Here is a 15,066-nt window from a genome sequence, read left to right on the forward strand (position 1 = left end):
GTAGCAGGCTACAAGATCAACACACAAAATCTGTAGTGTTCCTATAACACAAGTAATGTGCAACAAGAGGAGGAAATTAAGAAAAAAAATCCCATTTACAATAGCAACCAAAAGAATCAAGTATTTAGGAATAAAATTAACCAAGGACACAAAAGACCTTTACATAGAAAACTATAAGAAAACTGCTAAAAGAAATTGAAACAAGACCTGATTGAAAAAATGAAGAAAGAAGAAACAGACATGTTCATGGATGGGAAGACTAAATATAGTTAAGATGGCAATTTTACCTAAAACTGATTTACAGATTCAATGCAATATCAATTCAAATCCCAACAACTTACTTTACAGAAATAGAAAAACCAATAACTAAATTTGTTGGAGGGTAAGGTGCCCGAATAGCCAAAAATGTCTTGAGAAAGAGGAATGAAGTGGGAGGTCTCACACTACCTGACTTTGAAGCATATTACAAAGCTACAGTGCTCAAAACAGCATGGTACTGGAATAAGGACAGATATAATGATCAATGGAATCAAATTGAGTGTTCAGAAGTTAACTCTCACATCTATGGACAACTGATCTTTGATAAGGCAGTGAAGCCGAAGCAACTGGGAAAGAGCAGCCTGTTCAATAAATGGTGTTTGGAGAACTGGATATTCATTTCCAAAACAATGAAAGAGGATGTCCATCTCACACCTTATACCAAAATTAACTCAAAGTGGATCAAAGACCTAAACATTAGCACCAGGACCATAAAACTCTTAGAAGAAAATGTAGGGCAATATCTTAAAGATAAAAACTGGAGTGGCCAATGACTGTTACTAAACATACAAATATAAAAATGTTTTTGCATGTGGGAAAGCAAATGAATGTGAACCATGTAGAAATTTGAAAAAGGGATGGTATTCAGGAAAAAACATAATCAAAGCAAACTGGAGTCTACGATCAACAGTAACATTGTAATATACCTCCATTAAATGTAACAAAGGCAATATGCCAATGCTAAATGTATATGAGAGGGGGATATAGGGGAGGAATATGGGATTCTTAGTAGTGGTGTTATTTGCTGTCCTTAGTAGTATATTGTATTGTATGACATGTTATTTTTCTTATCATTTTTTCTTATTGCTAAAAAAAAAAAGAAACAATTTTTCTTGCAGTAATCACTATGTTGAAGTGCTGATTGTGGTGATAAATGCACAACTTTATGATGATACCATGAACAACTGATTGTACACTGTGGATAAATGTATGGTATGTGAACATAACTCTATAAAATTGTAGGAAAATATATATATAGGAGTAAAAGTGTTGGTGAAAACATGGTGAGAGGGATGATGCCTCACCAATATGGACTAACTACAATGTGTAAACTCAGAATTGAATCTTAGAACATAGCCTAACGTGGACACAATAATTGTAATAGTCCAATTACAATTACAAGTCCAATAGTTACAGCAGTTAACTCTATCCCTGAATTGTAAGGCTTATCTCTAAACTTTGAGATGCTGATCCCCTAGCATATAACCTGATTGGTCTCCGGAACAATGCATATCTCTGAGACACCTGAAACTCAGAGCTAGAGCTCGGCAGATATGAATGTCAGTATTAGTGTATACAGCCACTGTCAAAAAAAACAAAAAAACAAAAAAGCTGAAAAAGAGCCCAGACTTCAATTAGTGATATGAATGAAGCAGGTCTGGTTAAGACCAAGGCAAGCCAGGCCAAAGGGTAAAGGTTGAAACTGTGTTTTAAAACTTCAACTTTCATATGAGACCAAGGGAAAAGATATCTATTTGGTACAGGATCTAAATTTTCTAAACAGTACAACTCTACAGTCGATTTGTTCAAACACCAAAATTGCATGGAACTTTGAATAGGGTGAGATACGGTAGGTTAGTATAGGCTGGAGTGAAATAGTGACACATCCTAGAGTAATTTGGGCAGATAATAAAAAATATATTTACAGCCTCCCCCTCCCCAGCCGCGAGGATCTGGGGGAAGGTGTGGATGTGTTGGACATCCTCACCTGGACTGGTGTTGATGTTGTCACAAACATTGGGACTGGCGGTTTGACGTGCTGAACCCTCGAGCATGGGACTTGCCCTTATGAAGCTCATTACCACAAAGGAGAGTCTGAACTTGTATGTAATGGTGCCTAAGAGTCTCCCCGAGTACCTCTTTGTTGCTCAGATGTGGCCCTCTCTCTCTCTGAGCCATCTCGACAGGCGAACTCGCTGCCCTCCCCCCATGTGGGACCCGACTCCCAGGGGTGTAAATCTCCCTGGCAACGCAGAGTATGACTCCCAGGGATGAATGTGGACCCGGCATCGTGGGACTGAGAGTATCTTCTTGACCAAAAGAAGGATGGAAAATGAGACAAAATAGTTTCAGTGGCTGAGAGATTCCAAATGGAGTCCAGAGGTCATTCTGGTGGACATTCTTATGCACTATATAGATAACACCTCTTAGGCTTTAATGTATTGGAATAGCTAGAAGTAAATACCTGAAACTACCAAACTCCAACCCAGCAGTCTGGACTCCTGAAGACAATTATATAATAATGTAGATTACAATGGGTGACAGTGTGATTGTGAAGACCTTGTGGATCACACCCCCTTTATCTAGTGTATGGATGAGTGGAGGAATGGGGGGGATAAAAACTAAAGGACAAATGGGGTGGATGGGGGGATGATTTGGGTGTTCTTTTTTCACTTTTATTTTTTATTCTTGTTCTGTTTCTTTCTGATGTAAGGAAAATGTTCAGAGATAGATTGTGGAGATGAACACAAAACTATGTTATCATACTGTGGACAGTGGATTGTATATCATGATGATTGTATGGTGTGTGAATGTATTTCAATAAAACTGAATTTAATAAAAAAAAACTCAAAAAAAAAAAAACCACAACAAATTATAAATGTGTTCCGAAGATGTGGGTCACATCTCCATGAAAACAAACTAATCCAAAGATTCCAACCTAATCAACACTAATACATCTGCCCACACAAGACTGCATTTTGGGGGACATAATACATTTAAACCATCACAGGGATATAGTTTTAACTTCGTGATATTATTATGAGCCAGTGACTGTAAACTTCACTCACCAAGTTTTATCTCTCAGAAACTTAAATCCAACAGAGCATTCCTATGCCAGACAAGTCCTAAAACCCAGAAGCAACAGATTCCTTAAGAACAACAATCAGATACAGCCCCCTTACTCATAGTGTCAACACTCTCTATGAATATGAAAAAGTTAGTGTAGTCACCACCTAGACACCCCAGGAAATTGAGAAAATTTTTAAACAAGAGGAAGGGGTATCAATAGACAAGCTAGGATTTAACAAAGGATTATGAATAATGAAATATACACACACACACATATATATATAGATGCTAGGGTATTAGGATAGCCAGAAGGAATATCTCAATAAAATTGCATTTATCTCAATAAAATTGCATTTCAAAAAAGCATACCTACCACAGACACAAAATGAGAGATACTGTATGTTACCAGTAATGTGAACTCTGTGAACAATGTAAAATAAGTGTCTTATACTGTAGAATATAAGAGGACCTAGAGAGAGATAGAAGCAAGTAAAGGGGGAATGATAATCTAATATGTTCAGACATCATAATGAGGTTGAACTTAATGGTACAGAAACGGACAGGTATGATTGTGGTTCATTAATGGGATTATAAGTATCAGTGCTGCACTGAAGGTGAACATGGTCAAAAGGCTGTTGTTTTAAAGCATGTAACCCACAGAGTAGCACTACAGATATACATAAATGTTTAGCATGACACACTTGTAAGGTATGACACTGGTAGAAAGAGTTAACAACACAGTGGTATATGGGAAAACTACCCATTACATTTCAGAGTCTGCATTAAATGGCATAGTTTACAAGCAATACACTAATAGGGGATAAATCATTTGCAGCTGACAAAACTCTGGGCTGTCTTATGTTATGATAATTGTTTAAATAGTGAGTGATGATGATTGTAAACTAAGTGAAGATAATGTGAGAAACTGTTTATCTTGGAACTAAAATATAGAGTTATGTGAATTAGGAACCCACACCTTAATAAATCAGGCCCTCAATCTTGAGGCTAGTTCTTTTAAAATTAGGGCTGTACACTGGAGGCTAAGCCTTCATATAATTATGTCTAAGAACCACCTCCAGAGAACCTCTTTTGGTGTTCAGATGTGGCCTTTCTCTCACTAAGCCCAACTCAGCAAATACATTCATTTACCTCCCCTAAAAGGGGACATGACTCCCAGGGAAATGAATCTCCCTCACAACCTGAGACATGATTCCCAGGAATGATCTGGCCCTGGTAGCAAGGGATTTAAGGTGTCTACTTCATTTAAAGGGGGAAAATAAAGGGAACAGAATAAGGTTACAGTGGCTAAGAGATCTCAATTAGAGTCATGAGGCTATCCTGGAGGTTTCTCTTAGGCAAGCTCCCAACAGATATCCCAAATGGCCACAGTATTCCATGCCCTTACCAACGGTAGTTCCAAAATTCTTAGGTCCCTATTTGAGATTTTATAAAGATTCACTCACTAAGTTTTATCTCTCAGAAACTTAAATCCAACAGAGTGTTCCTATGCCAGAAAAGTCATAAAACCCAGAGGCAACAGCTTCTTTAAGAACAACAATCAGATACAGCCCCCTTACCCATAGTGTAAACACGGTCTTTGAATGTGAAAAAGTTACTGTTATCACCACCTAGACACCCCTGAAAACTGAGAAAATTTTTAAACAAGAGGAAGGGGTAGCAATAGACAAGCTAGGATTTAACAAAGCATTATGAATAATAAAATGCACACACACACACACACACACCACACACACACACACACACACACTCAAATATAGATGCTAGGGATATTAGAATAGCCAGAAGGAATAACTGAAATAGTAGAACTGTAACCTATGACATTCTTTGAAATTTACTTTGTAGCAATTCATGGAATTGCATTTTGAACGTTAGCACCTGTATTTCACAATAAGGAAAGAACTGAAACTGTGGAACTGATAACCCACAACATTTTTTTGAAATTACCTATATAACTACTAGGTTGAGGTGTACTTGAATGTTAACACCTCTCTGTTTATTTGTTATATTTTACAATAATGGAATTAACTGAAAATGTGTAAGTGAAACCCATAACATTCTTTGAAATCTGCTTTCTAACTACTTGTTAAATCTCACTTTGAAGCTATCATGGTTAAGTATATATGCTAATGTTCACAACAAAAATGCATTTTAATAAGGGGTATCCAGGAGGAGCTTCGAAAATTAAAGATTACGGAGGGAAAAGCAGAACCTACTACTTTCCCCAAAGCAGCAAGGAGCCAGGCAGAAACAGACCAAATCAACTCTTTGGTGACCTGGAGACTGGGGAAGACATGTCAAGGCCCAGGTCACTGTGGGAAGAAGGGCCTGGGAGAATGTGAGCACACACTGCAACTGGCCATGGATCCTGGTGCCCATTCCCTACCCATGAGGGAAGCAGCTAGATGCCCAATTCTTGCCTGGGGGATGGCTGCAGACTGGGCAGGTTTCAGCAGTCCTTTGCCCCAAAATACAGAGGGGTACACAGCCAAATACTGAGGCAAATATTGGCCAGTGAAGTGAGAGTACAGGATCCCCACAATTCAGCCCCTCCCCCTGGGTCAGACACTACTGGGTTACATGAGGTAAACACCTATTCAGGATGAATAAGCCTGTAGGGCAGGCTGGAACATGCAGGGGAAAAAACAGGGCTTTTTGAATCCTCTCCAGACCCTTTCTCAGACACACTGGAGCTGGTCTACTTCCCCTGCATGGATAATCATCACTGTTTTGGCTGGGAAATACTGAGGCTCCCATAAAGGACTGCCCCATACAAACACAGGAAATAACTAAATCCTAGACAAGAGAAAGAAACCAACCTTTAGAATAGAGAAATGAAGATAATCAGATGAAGAAATATCAACAAAAACTCATAAGGCATACTAAAACATGGGAAGATATCACCCAGTCAAGGGAAAACTGAAAACACTAGAGGAGATTCAGAATTTGGAAAAAGCAAGCAAAGATGTTCAAACAAATGTATTTAATCAATTGAAAGAGATTAAGGAAAATATGCATAAAGAGATACAGGTTATGAGGAAGACACTAGGAAAGCATAAAGAACAATTTGAAAAAATACATTAAATGGCAACATACATTATTGAAATGAAATACACTGTAGATGAAATTAAAAATATATTAGAGGGGGAGTAGATAAGATGAAAGCATAGAGAGGAGTGGAAGTTAGTTAGTCCCCCTGGAACACTAATAAACAACTCAGGAACAACTAGTAAATAATATGAAATACTTGTGAGGGGACAAATATGACTCCACTCATCAGAGCACCAACCTGTATTGGGGAGGAAGGAATGCCTGAGATCGCAGCACAAAAATCTGTAGGGAAAAATGGCAGACCTGAGTCTGAGAGACCATCTCCCATGGCAACTGCAAAGCCGTCCCTTGCTGATAGAGCAGCAGCACTCTCTCAGCAAGTGAATATAGCTCAGCTGAGCTTCAACTAGGCTTTAATTAACAAGCGTGGGCTGTCAATTCAAGCTATGAATCCCCAACAAGGAGACAGAGGCTTATTGGTGATGGTCTGACCTTGGAGAACCAGAGGACCTCCTCGAGATGGAGGGTGGAGCCCAAAGGACTGGGTGATATCTCAGGCTGATGGGTGAAACTGAGGGTTACCATAGCTTGGCCCTGAAGGGGGATTTCTGTCCCTTTTTGGCTCAGTGGAGGAAGCCTCAGCCATTGTCAGTTCACAGCACTCAGACTCAGACAAGGGAGGAGACAGCACAGGCAGACAGACTATTTGAATGTAAATGACCTCTCCCCAGGGGGTGTACCTTTCCTAAGAGGAAAAGGTGGGGCCCAGCTCTACTACCTGCATTCCATTCAGAACCAGATGCCAGAGCCTGAGGGAAAACAGCCATGAGCTACACATCCTTACACCAGTCTGGAGCAACAGGCTGACAGGTGCAACATAGTGGGCAGAAAAACACAGTGACTTGAGGTGTCACAGGGTGTATCAACTGAAGACACATTCAAGGAAAAGGACACTATTGCCTCCTTCTAGACCTGAGCCTGTTCTGGTCTGGGAGAACCTGATTGGGGTAACCAAAGAAAATAGACGCCTAGACAACAGAAAACTACAAACTACACTAAGAGAAACAAAGTTATGGCCCAGTCAAAGGAGCAAACTTTACACTTCAACTGAGATACAGGAATTTAAACAACTAATACTAAATCAATTCAAAAAGTTTAGGGAACATACGGCAAAAGAGATGAGGCATATAATAAAAACACTGGGCAAACATAAGGTAGAAATCAAAATTTAAAAAAAAAAAAAAAACAACTGGCAGAATTTATGAAATGAAATGCACAACAAAACAGATAAAAGACACAATGGAGACATACAAGAGCAGATCTCAAGAGGCAGAAGAAAACAATCAGGAACTGGAGAACAAGAAACCTGAAAGCCTACACAAAAAACAAAAGATAGAGTAAAGAATGGAAAAATATGAGCAACGGCTCCAGGAACTGAATGACTACATGAAATGCAAGAATGTAAGTGTCATAGGTATCCCAGAAGGAGAAGAGAAGGGAAAAGGGGCAGAAGCAATAATAAAGGAAATAATGAAAATTTCCATCTCTTATGAAAGACATAAAATTACAGATCCAAGAAGTGCAGCATACCCCAAACAGAATAGATCTGAACAGGCCTACGCCAATACACTTAATAATCAGATTATCAAACATCAAAAATAAAGACAGAATCCTGAAAGCAGCAAGAGAAAAGTAATCCATCACATACAAAGGAAGCTTGATAAGACCATGTGTGGATTTCTCAGTAGAAACCACGGAGGCAAGAAGGAAGTGGAGTGATGTATTTAAAATACTGAAAAGAGAAAAACCCAACCAAGAATCCTAATCTCAGCAATACTGTCCTTCAAATATGAGGGAGAGCTTAAAATATTCTCTGACAAAAGACAATGACAGAGGTTGCTGAAACAGATATCTGCTCTAGAGGAAACACTAAAGGGAGCACTACAGACCAAATGGAAAAGACAGGACTGAGAGGGTTTGGAAAACATTTTTGGGAGACTGTAGTACAGCAATGTAAGTACACTGAAAAAGATGACTGTGAGTAGGGTTGAAAGAGGAAGGTTAGGAACATGTGGGACACCAGAAGGAAAGAACAAGGACGGAGACTGGTACTGTATAACTCAGGAAACCTAGGGTGCTCAACCATGGTGATAAAAGGTACAATATGTTTTTACATGAGGTAAAACAAATGAATGTCAACAATGCAAGGTGTTAAAAAATAGGTGGGATTGGGGAAAATACAATCAATGCAAACTGGAGACTATAACTAACAGAAACACTGTATTATGCTTCCTTCAATATAACAAAGGCAATATACCAATGCTAAATGCATATGGGGGCAAGGGGGAAGGGTATGGAACTCTTGGCATTGGGGATGCTGTCTGACTCTTTATTCCACTTTAGTTTAATGCTCCATTTCCTTTTGGTGCTTCCTAGCTATTATATTTTTCTTTCTCTTTTCCTTTTCTTTTGTCTCTCTCCTTCTTTTGAATCTTCCTCATCTTTGGGGAAGAAATGGATATGTCCTTATATAGATAGTGGCAATGGTGATGAATACAAAAATATGTGACTATACAGGGAAATATAGATTTTTTACTTAGGATGGAATGGATGGTGGTGAAAAAAACCATCTATACAAAAATGAGTTGATGAAGAAACCTTGAGGACACTATATTGAGTGAAATAAGATGGACACATTAGAACAAATACTGCAGGATCTCACTGATATGAACTAATTATAATATGTAAACTCATAGACATAAAATACAAGTTACCAGGATATAGCACAAGACTGAAGAATGGGGAGCGGTTGCTTATTATGAGCAGAATGTTCAACTAGGATTAACTTAAATGTTTGAAAATGGACAGAGGCAATGGTAGCACACTGTGAGAATAACAGTGCTGAATTGTGTGTGAATGTGGTGAAAGCATAAGCTCAGAGTCATGTAGGCCACCAGAAGGAAAGCTGGAAATTAAAAGATGGGAATGTATAAAACAGTGAATCTTGTGGTTGGCAATGTCCATGATTAACTGTACAAATACTAGAAATTTCTCTCATAAACCAGAACAAATGTATGACACTATAACTAGAAGTTAAGGAGAGAGGGGCATATAGGAAAAAATATACCTATTGCAAACTACATACTATAGTTAGTAGTATTTAAACTTTCTTTCAACAGTAACAAACGTACTATACCAATATTATGAATCAATAATGGAGAGGGATGGTTAGGGGAATGGGAAGATTTGAGTTTTGTTCTTTTGTATCTGTTTCTTTTCTGGAGTAATGAAAATGTTCTAAAAATCGAATAAAAAATGGTGGTGATGGATGCACAGCTGTATGATGGTACCGTGGGCAATTGATTGTATACTTTGGATCTTTGGATAATTTTATGGTATGTGAACAATCTCAATGTAAAATTGAAGTTAAAAATATATATAGAGAGAGACACACAACAGCATATCTGAAGAGGCAGAAGAAAGGATCAGTGAGCTAGAAGACAGGGTAATCAAATTTGAACAGTCAAAAGAAAAGATGGAGAAAATTGGAAAAATCTGACCACGGTCTCAGGAAAATGACTGACAACTTGAGGTACACAAACATATACATCAAGGGTGTCCCAGAAGCAGAAGAGAAGGGAAAAGAACTGGGAAGCATAGTCAAAGAAATAATGGATGAAAATTTCCCAACCCTTATAAGAAACATAAATTTGCAAATCCAAGAGGCCCAAGATACTCAAAACAGAATAAATCTGAACACACCCTCTCCAAGAAAAATTGTAATCAGATTCAAATGCCAAAGAAAGAGAAAATTCCAAAAGCAGCAAGAAAATAGTGATTCACCATCTTCCAGGGAAGGCAAATAAGTCTATGTGCTGATTTCTCATCCAACAACACTTACGCAAGAAGACAGTCATATAATACATTTAACATACTGAGAGAGAAAAATTACCAGCCAACAATTCTCTATCCAGCAAAGCTACCCCTCAACAGTGAGGGAAATGGGTGGGGCAAGATGGCAGCTTAGTGACGTGTGGAACTGACTGATCTAGAGCATTTAGTAAACAGCCAGGAAGAACTAGTAAATAGCCTGGAACAACCAGAGGGACTTCCATGACTGGACTCACATCACACACCAGTCTAGAAGTGGTGAAATTGTTGAAACCATAACATAGAACCATAAGTAAAGTACCCCTAAAAGGCAGAGGCTGGCAACCCTCCCCACTGGCATTGAAGCTAAGTTGGAAGACTTCCCTGTGGGTAAAAGAAACAGTCTCTACTCGGAGCAAGGGAAGGTAGCTCAACCAAGTTCCAATCATGTTTTAATTAACACACTAAATACAATCTTCAAGCACAGATAAACCCAGAGGAAGCAAGAGAGGAATTCTAAGGTCTGTTTCAAGAAAAAGGAAGTGGGGCTGAAGGAAAAATAAATAAATAAAAACAGAGGCTTTTGGAGTTGTTCAAGTTCACAATACTGTTAAAGGGCTGTGCTCTCAGAAAAGGGATACACAGACGTGGGTACCAACTCCTGCTGTTGACTCATGAAACTGGGGGTCTGTGGATTATTTCTGAAAAGGGGATTTCTTTTCTTTCTCTCTCTCTCTCATTTTGTAAACTATTCTAAGTAGCTCATTAGAAAAAGCCTCCAGCATTTTCAATTATCAGTGCTGACACAAGCATGGGTAGAGTGAAGTAGGTCTATCAGACAAAGTAAGGAGTCAAGTGAAGGAAATAATTCCCTGAAGGGCATATCTTTCCCAAGAAAAGGGGGAGTGGGGCACAGCTGTGGTGGTGGCCTCCTTCAGTGAATTCAGACCACAGGGGCATCGAAAAAAAAACCACTTCAGCTTGGCTTCTGACTCACCCTCAGTCTCTGGCAAGGATGCGGTCTGCTGAAACTTAGAGGCACCATATCCTTTATGCCAGTTGGGAGCTGTTGTCTGACAAGCACCACCTGCTGGGCAGCACAGGAAATGCACAGATTCTAGAGGCCTCACAGGAAAGTCTGACAAGGTGCTGAGTCTCATCCTCAGGGAAATTTGATACTGATTACATTCTCCTCCTGAAACCTGGACCTGACTACTCTGGGAAAATCTGCTTGAGATTGATTATATCAGGGTAGACACTCCTATAAAAATGGTCCCATCTAGGGAAGACAAGAATCAAAATGAGAGCTGAAAAATTCTGATCAGTTAAACAGAAGACATGCTAGACGTCTAGAAAAACTTGAACTGAATGCCAAAGAACAGACAGAGAACAAAGCCAACCAACTAGAAAACCCTAGGCAAAAGAGTGACCATGACCTGTAGAATAAATGAATGGAGGAAACCTGATGCCTAAACACCAACAAAAAAATTGAGTCACATTAGGATAAAAGAAGACATGACCCAGTCAAAGGAACAAAGTTACACTGCAGAGGAGATAGTGGAGTTTAAAAAACTAAAGATTTTCAAACAAACATGTTATATCAATTCAAAATCAAATCAATGAATTGAGGGAAGACATGGCAAAAGAGATGAAGGGATATAAAGAAGACATAGGGAGAATGTGAGGAAGCAACTAAAAAAACTGTAAAAACAATTGGAGGAAATCACGGGAATGAAAGGCACAGTAGAAGAGATGAAAAACATCGTGGAGATTTGCAACAGCAGGTCTGAAGGGGCAGAGGGATTAGTGAACTATGGGACAGAACATCTGAAATCCTACACACAAAAGAACCAACAGGACAATTAGTGGAAAAACATGAGCAGTGTCTCAGGGAATTGAATGACAACATGAAGCCCATGAATGTAAGTGTTACTGGTGTCCCAGAAGGAGAAGAGAAGAGGGGCAGAAAGGATAATAGAGGAATTAATCAATAAAAATGTCCAAACTCTTATGAAAGACATAACATGACAGATTCAAGAACCACAGCATACCCAAAACAGAATAGATCCAAATAGTTCTACTCGAAGACACCTGCTAATCAGATTGTCAAATGTCAAAGTCAAAGAGAGACTTCTGAAAGCAGCAAGGGAAGTGATCCAACACATTCAATGAAAGCTCAGTAGGTCTATATCCAGATTTCTCAGCAGAAACCATGGAGGTTAGAAGTCAGTGGTACAATATATTTAAGATACTGATGGAGAAAAACTGCAAATCAAGAATTCTATATCAAGCAAAACTGTTCTTCAAAAATGAGGAAGAGTTTAAAATATTTTCAGACAGACAGACACTGAGAGAGTTTGTGAACAAGAGACCTGCTCTACAAAAATACTAAAGGGAGCACTACAGGTAGACAGGAAAAGACAAGAGAGAGAGGTTTGGAGAAGAGTGTAGAAATGAAGGCTATTAGTAAGTGTAAAAAGACAGAAAAAAATAAAAATAAGTAAGATAGGACATATAATATCCAAAAGATAGAATGTTAACAGGGTAGCACAATGTAAGTTCCCTGAACAAAGCTCAGTGTGAGTAGGTTTAGAAGGCAGCTAGTGGCATGTATGACACCAGAAGGAAAGATAGAAGGTAACGATTGGGACTGTATAACTTCACAAAAACTACATTGGATCATAATGGTGATCAAATGTACAAATGTAAAAATGTTTTTACATGAAGGAGAACAAATGATTGCCAACATTGCAAGGTGTTAAAAATGGGAGTGTAAATGGAAAAATACAATCAATGCAAAGTGTTTTATATAGTTAACAGTAACATTGCAATATGCTTCAATGAAATGTAACAGACAATATACAAAAGCTGTCAATAAGGTGGATATAAGGCAGAGGTATGGGATTCTTCATGTTATTGTTGTTTTTCCTTTTCATTTTCTTCTATAGTTTATTTTTATTCTTCCCTTTTTCCCTCCTCTTTCTTTGCAAAAGAAATGGAAAAGTCCTTATATACATTGTGGTGATGAATGCATAACTATATGATTATACCAGGAATCACTGACTGTTCACTCAGGATGGATTGTATGGTGTATGAATAATACTGTTTAAAAATAAACAGAAACATACAAATGCTGGACAATATGTGGAGTGAGGGATGTACCTATTCACTGTTGGTAGGGAACTACAATATCACAGCCCATCTGGAGGGCAGTGTGGTGGGTCCATAGAAGGCAAAGTAAGTGTTGCCATATGATCCTGTAACCCTGATTTTAGGTATATAGTGGGAAGAACTGAAAACAGGGACATGAATGAACACAAGCATACTGGTATTTATGGTGGCAGTATTCATGATCTGCAAATGGATTTTGGTGGCCTAAAGGTTCACTGACAGATGAACAGAAGGGTGAAATGTTGTGTATGCATACAATGGAATACAAAGCAGCTGCAATAGGTTAGAAAGTTGTGAGGCATGCAACTAGATGAGTGAAACTTGAGGACAGTATGTTGAGCAAAAGAAGTCAGAAACAAAAGGCTAATATTATAATGCCTCACTAATATGGACTAAATATAATGTGCAAACTCTGAGAATTGAATTTGAAATTACAGGTTATCAGGGGAAGGCTAATTGTAAAGGTTCCTAGATTGTAACCTCTTACAGCAGACATATTTATTTCTGATTTTTTAGTTATTTCTACATTCTAAAATGATGGGCTGCTTGTAAACAACTTGGTAGTTCCCTGGAACTCTAGGTATCTGTGTGACACCCGAGACTCAAAACTAGAGTTCTGCAGCTATGGAAGTTATTACCCCATACAGCAACTGTTAGAAAAGCTGAAAAAGAGATCAGACTTCAATCAGAGATATGAATGAAGTATAAAGAATGATACTGGCAGTGTTTTAAAACTTCAACTTCTGTATGAGACCAAAAGGAGAGATGTTTATTTGGTGCAAAATTTGCATTTTCTGTAGCACACTATCAAATAGAACTCGTGTGGTCAGTTTATTTGAACAGCATGATTACATGGAAACTTGAATATGGTGTGAGATCTTGTTAGTTTGTACAGGTTAGTGTGATGCCCTGAGACATTCCAGAGCAATTTAAGCAAATAAAAAAGCATTTGTAAAGCCCTCTTGAGTGATTAGGGGAAAATGTGGAAATATTAAACTTCCCCACCTGGGGAATTCCTGTAATTCTCGCAAGCACTGGGGACTACCAACATAATAGGCCAAACCCTCAATCCTGGGGCTTGCCCTTATGAAATGTATTCCTGCAAAGGAGAAGCTAAACCTATGTATAATTATGCTAAGAATCATAAAAGTCAAAAGAGAACCTCTTTTTGCTGCTCTGGTGTTGCCTTTCTTTGTAAGCCAACTCTGCAGGTAAACTCACTAGCCTCCCCAATATGTGGGATATGACTCCTAGGGGTGTAAGCGTCCCTGGAAATGTGGGACATGACTCCTCAGATAAGCCTGTTTCTGGTATCATGGGATTGGAAAAGGATTCTTGGACCAAAAGAGGGAAAAGAAATGAGACAAAGAGAGTTTCAGTGGCTGAGAGATTTACAATAGAGTTGAGTGGTCATTCTGGAAGTTGCTCTTACGCATTATATAGATACCCCTTTGTAGTTTTCAGTATATTGGGATAGATAGTAGGAAATACCTGAAACTGTTCAACTGTATGTAATCCAGTATCTTTAATTCTTTAAGAAGACTGTAAAACTATGCAGCACTTACGGTGTGACTTTTTTAATTGAAAAAAACCTTGCGATTGACAATCCCCTCATCCAGTGTATTAAAAGCTGAGTAAGAAAACAAAGAGCAAAATATATCAATAATGGGGGGGATAAGGTGTATGGGATGTTTTGAGTGTTGTTTTTAAATTTATTTTTATTCTTACTGTTTTGTAAGTAATTAAAATGTTCAAAAATTGATTGTGGTGATGACTTCACAACTGTTCATATCAACACACTATGATACTGTGAATCATGGACTGTACACTTCGGATGATTATCTGGTA

General features: G+C 38.5%; 2 gene segments (V, D, J or C); both read left to right on the top strand.

Annotated features, from left to right (window-relative positions):
- LOC119524884 overlaps positions 1-15,066 on the top strand; it is a 609,666-nt gene that overhangs the window by 380,144 nt on the left and 214,456 nt on the right.
- LOC119524885 overlaps positions 1-15,066 on the top strand; it is a 596,697-nt gene that overhangs the window by 357,543 nt on the left and 224,088 nt on the right.

This window comes from Choloepus didactylus, assembly GCF_015220235.1.
Source record: "Choloepus didactylus isolate mChoDid1 chromosome 23 unlocalized genomic scaffold, mChoDid1.pri SUPER_23_unloc1, whole genome shotgun sequence".
NCBI classification, from domain to species: domain Eukaryota; kingdom Metazoa; phylum Chordata; class Mammalia; order Pilosa; family Megalonychidae; genus Choloepus; species Choloepus didactylus.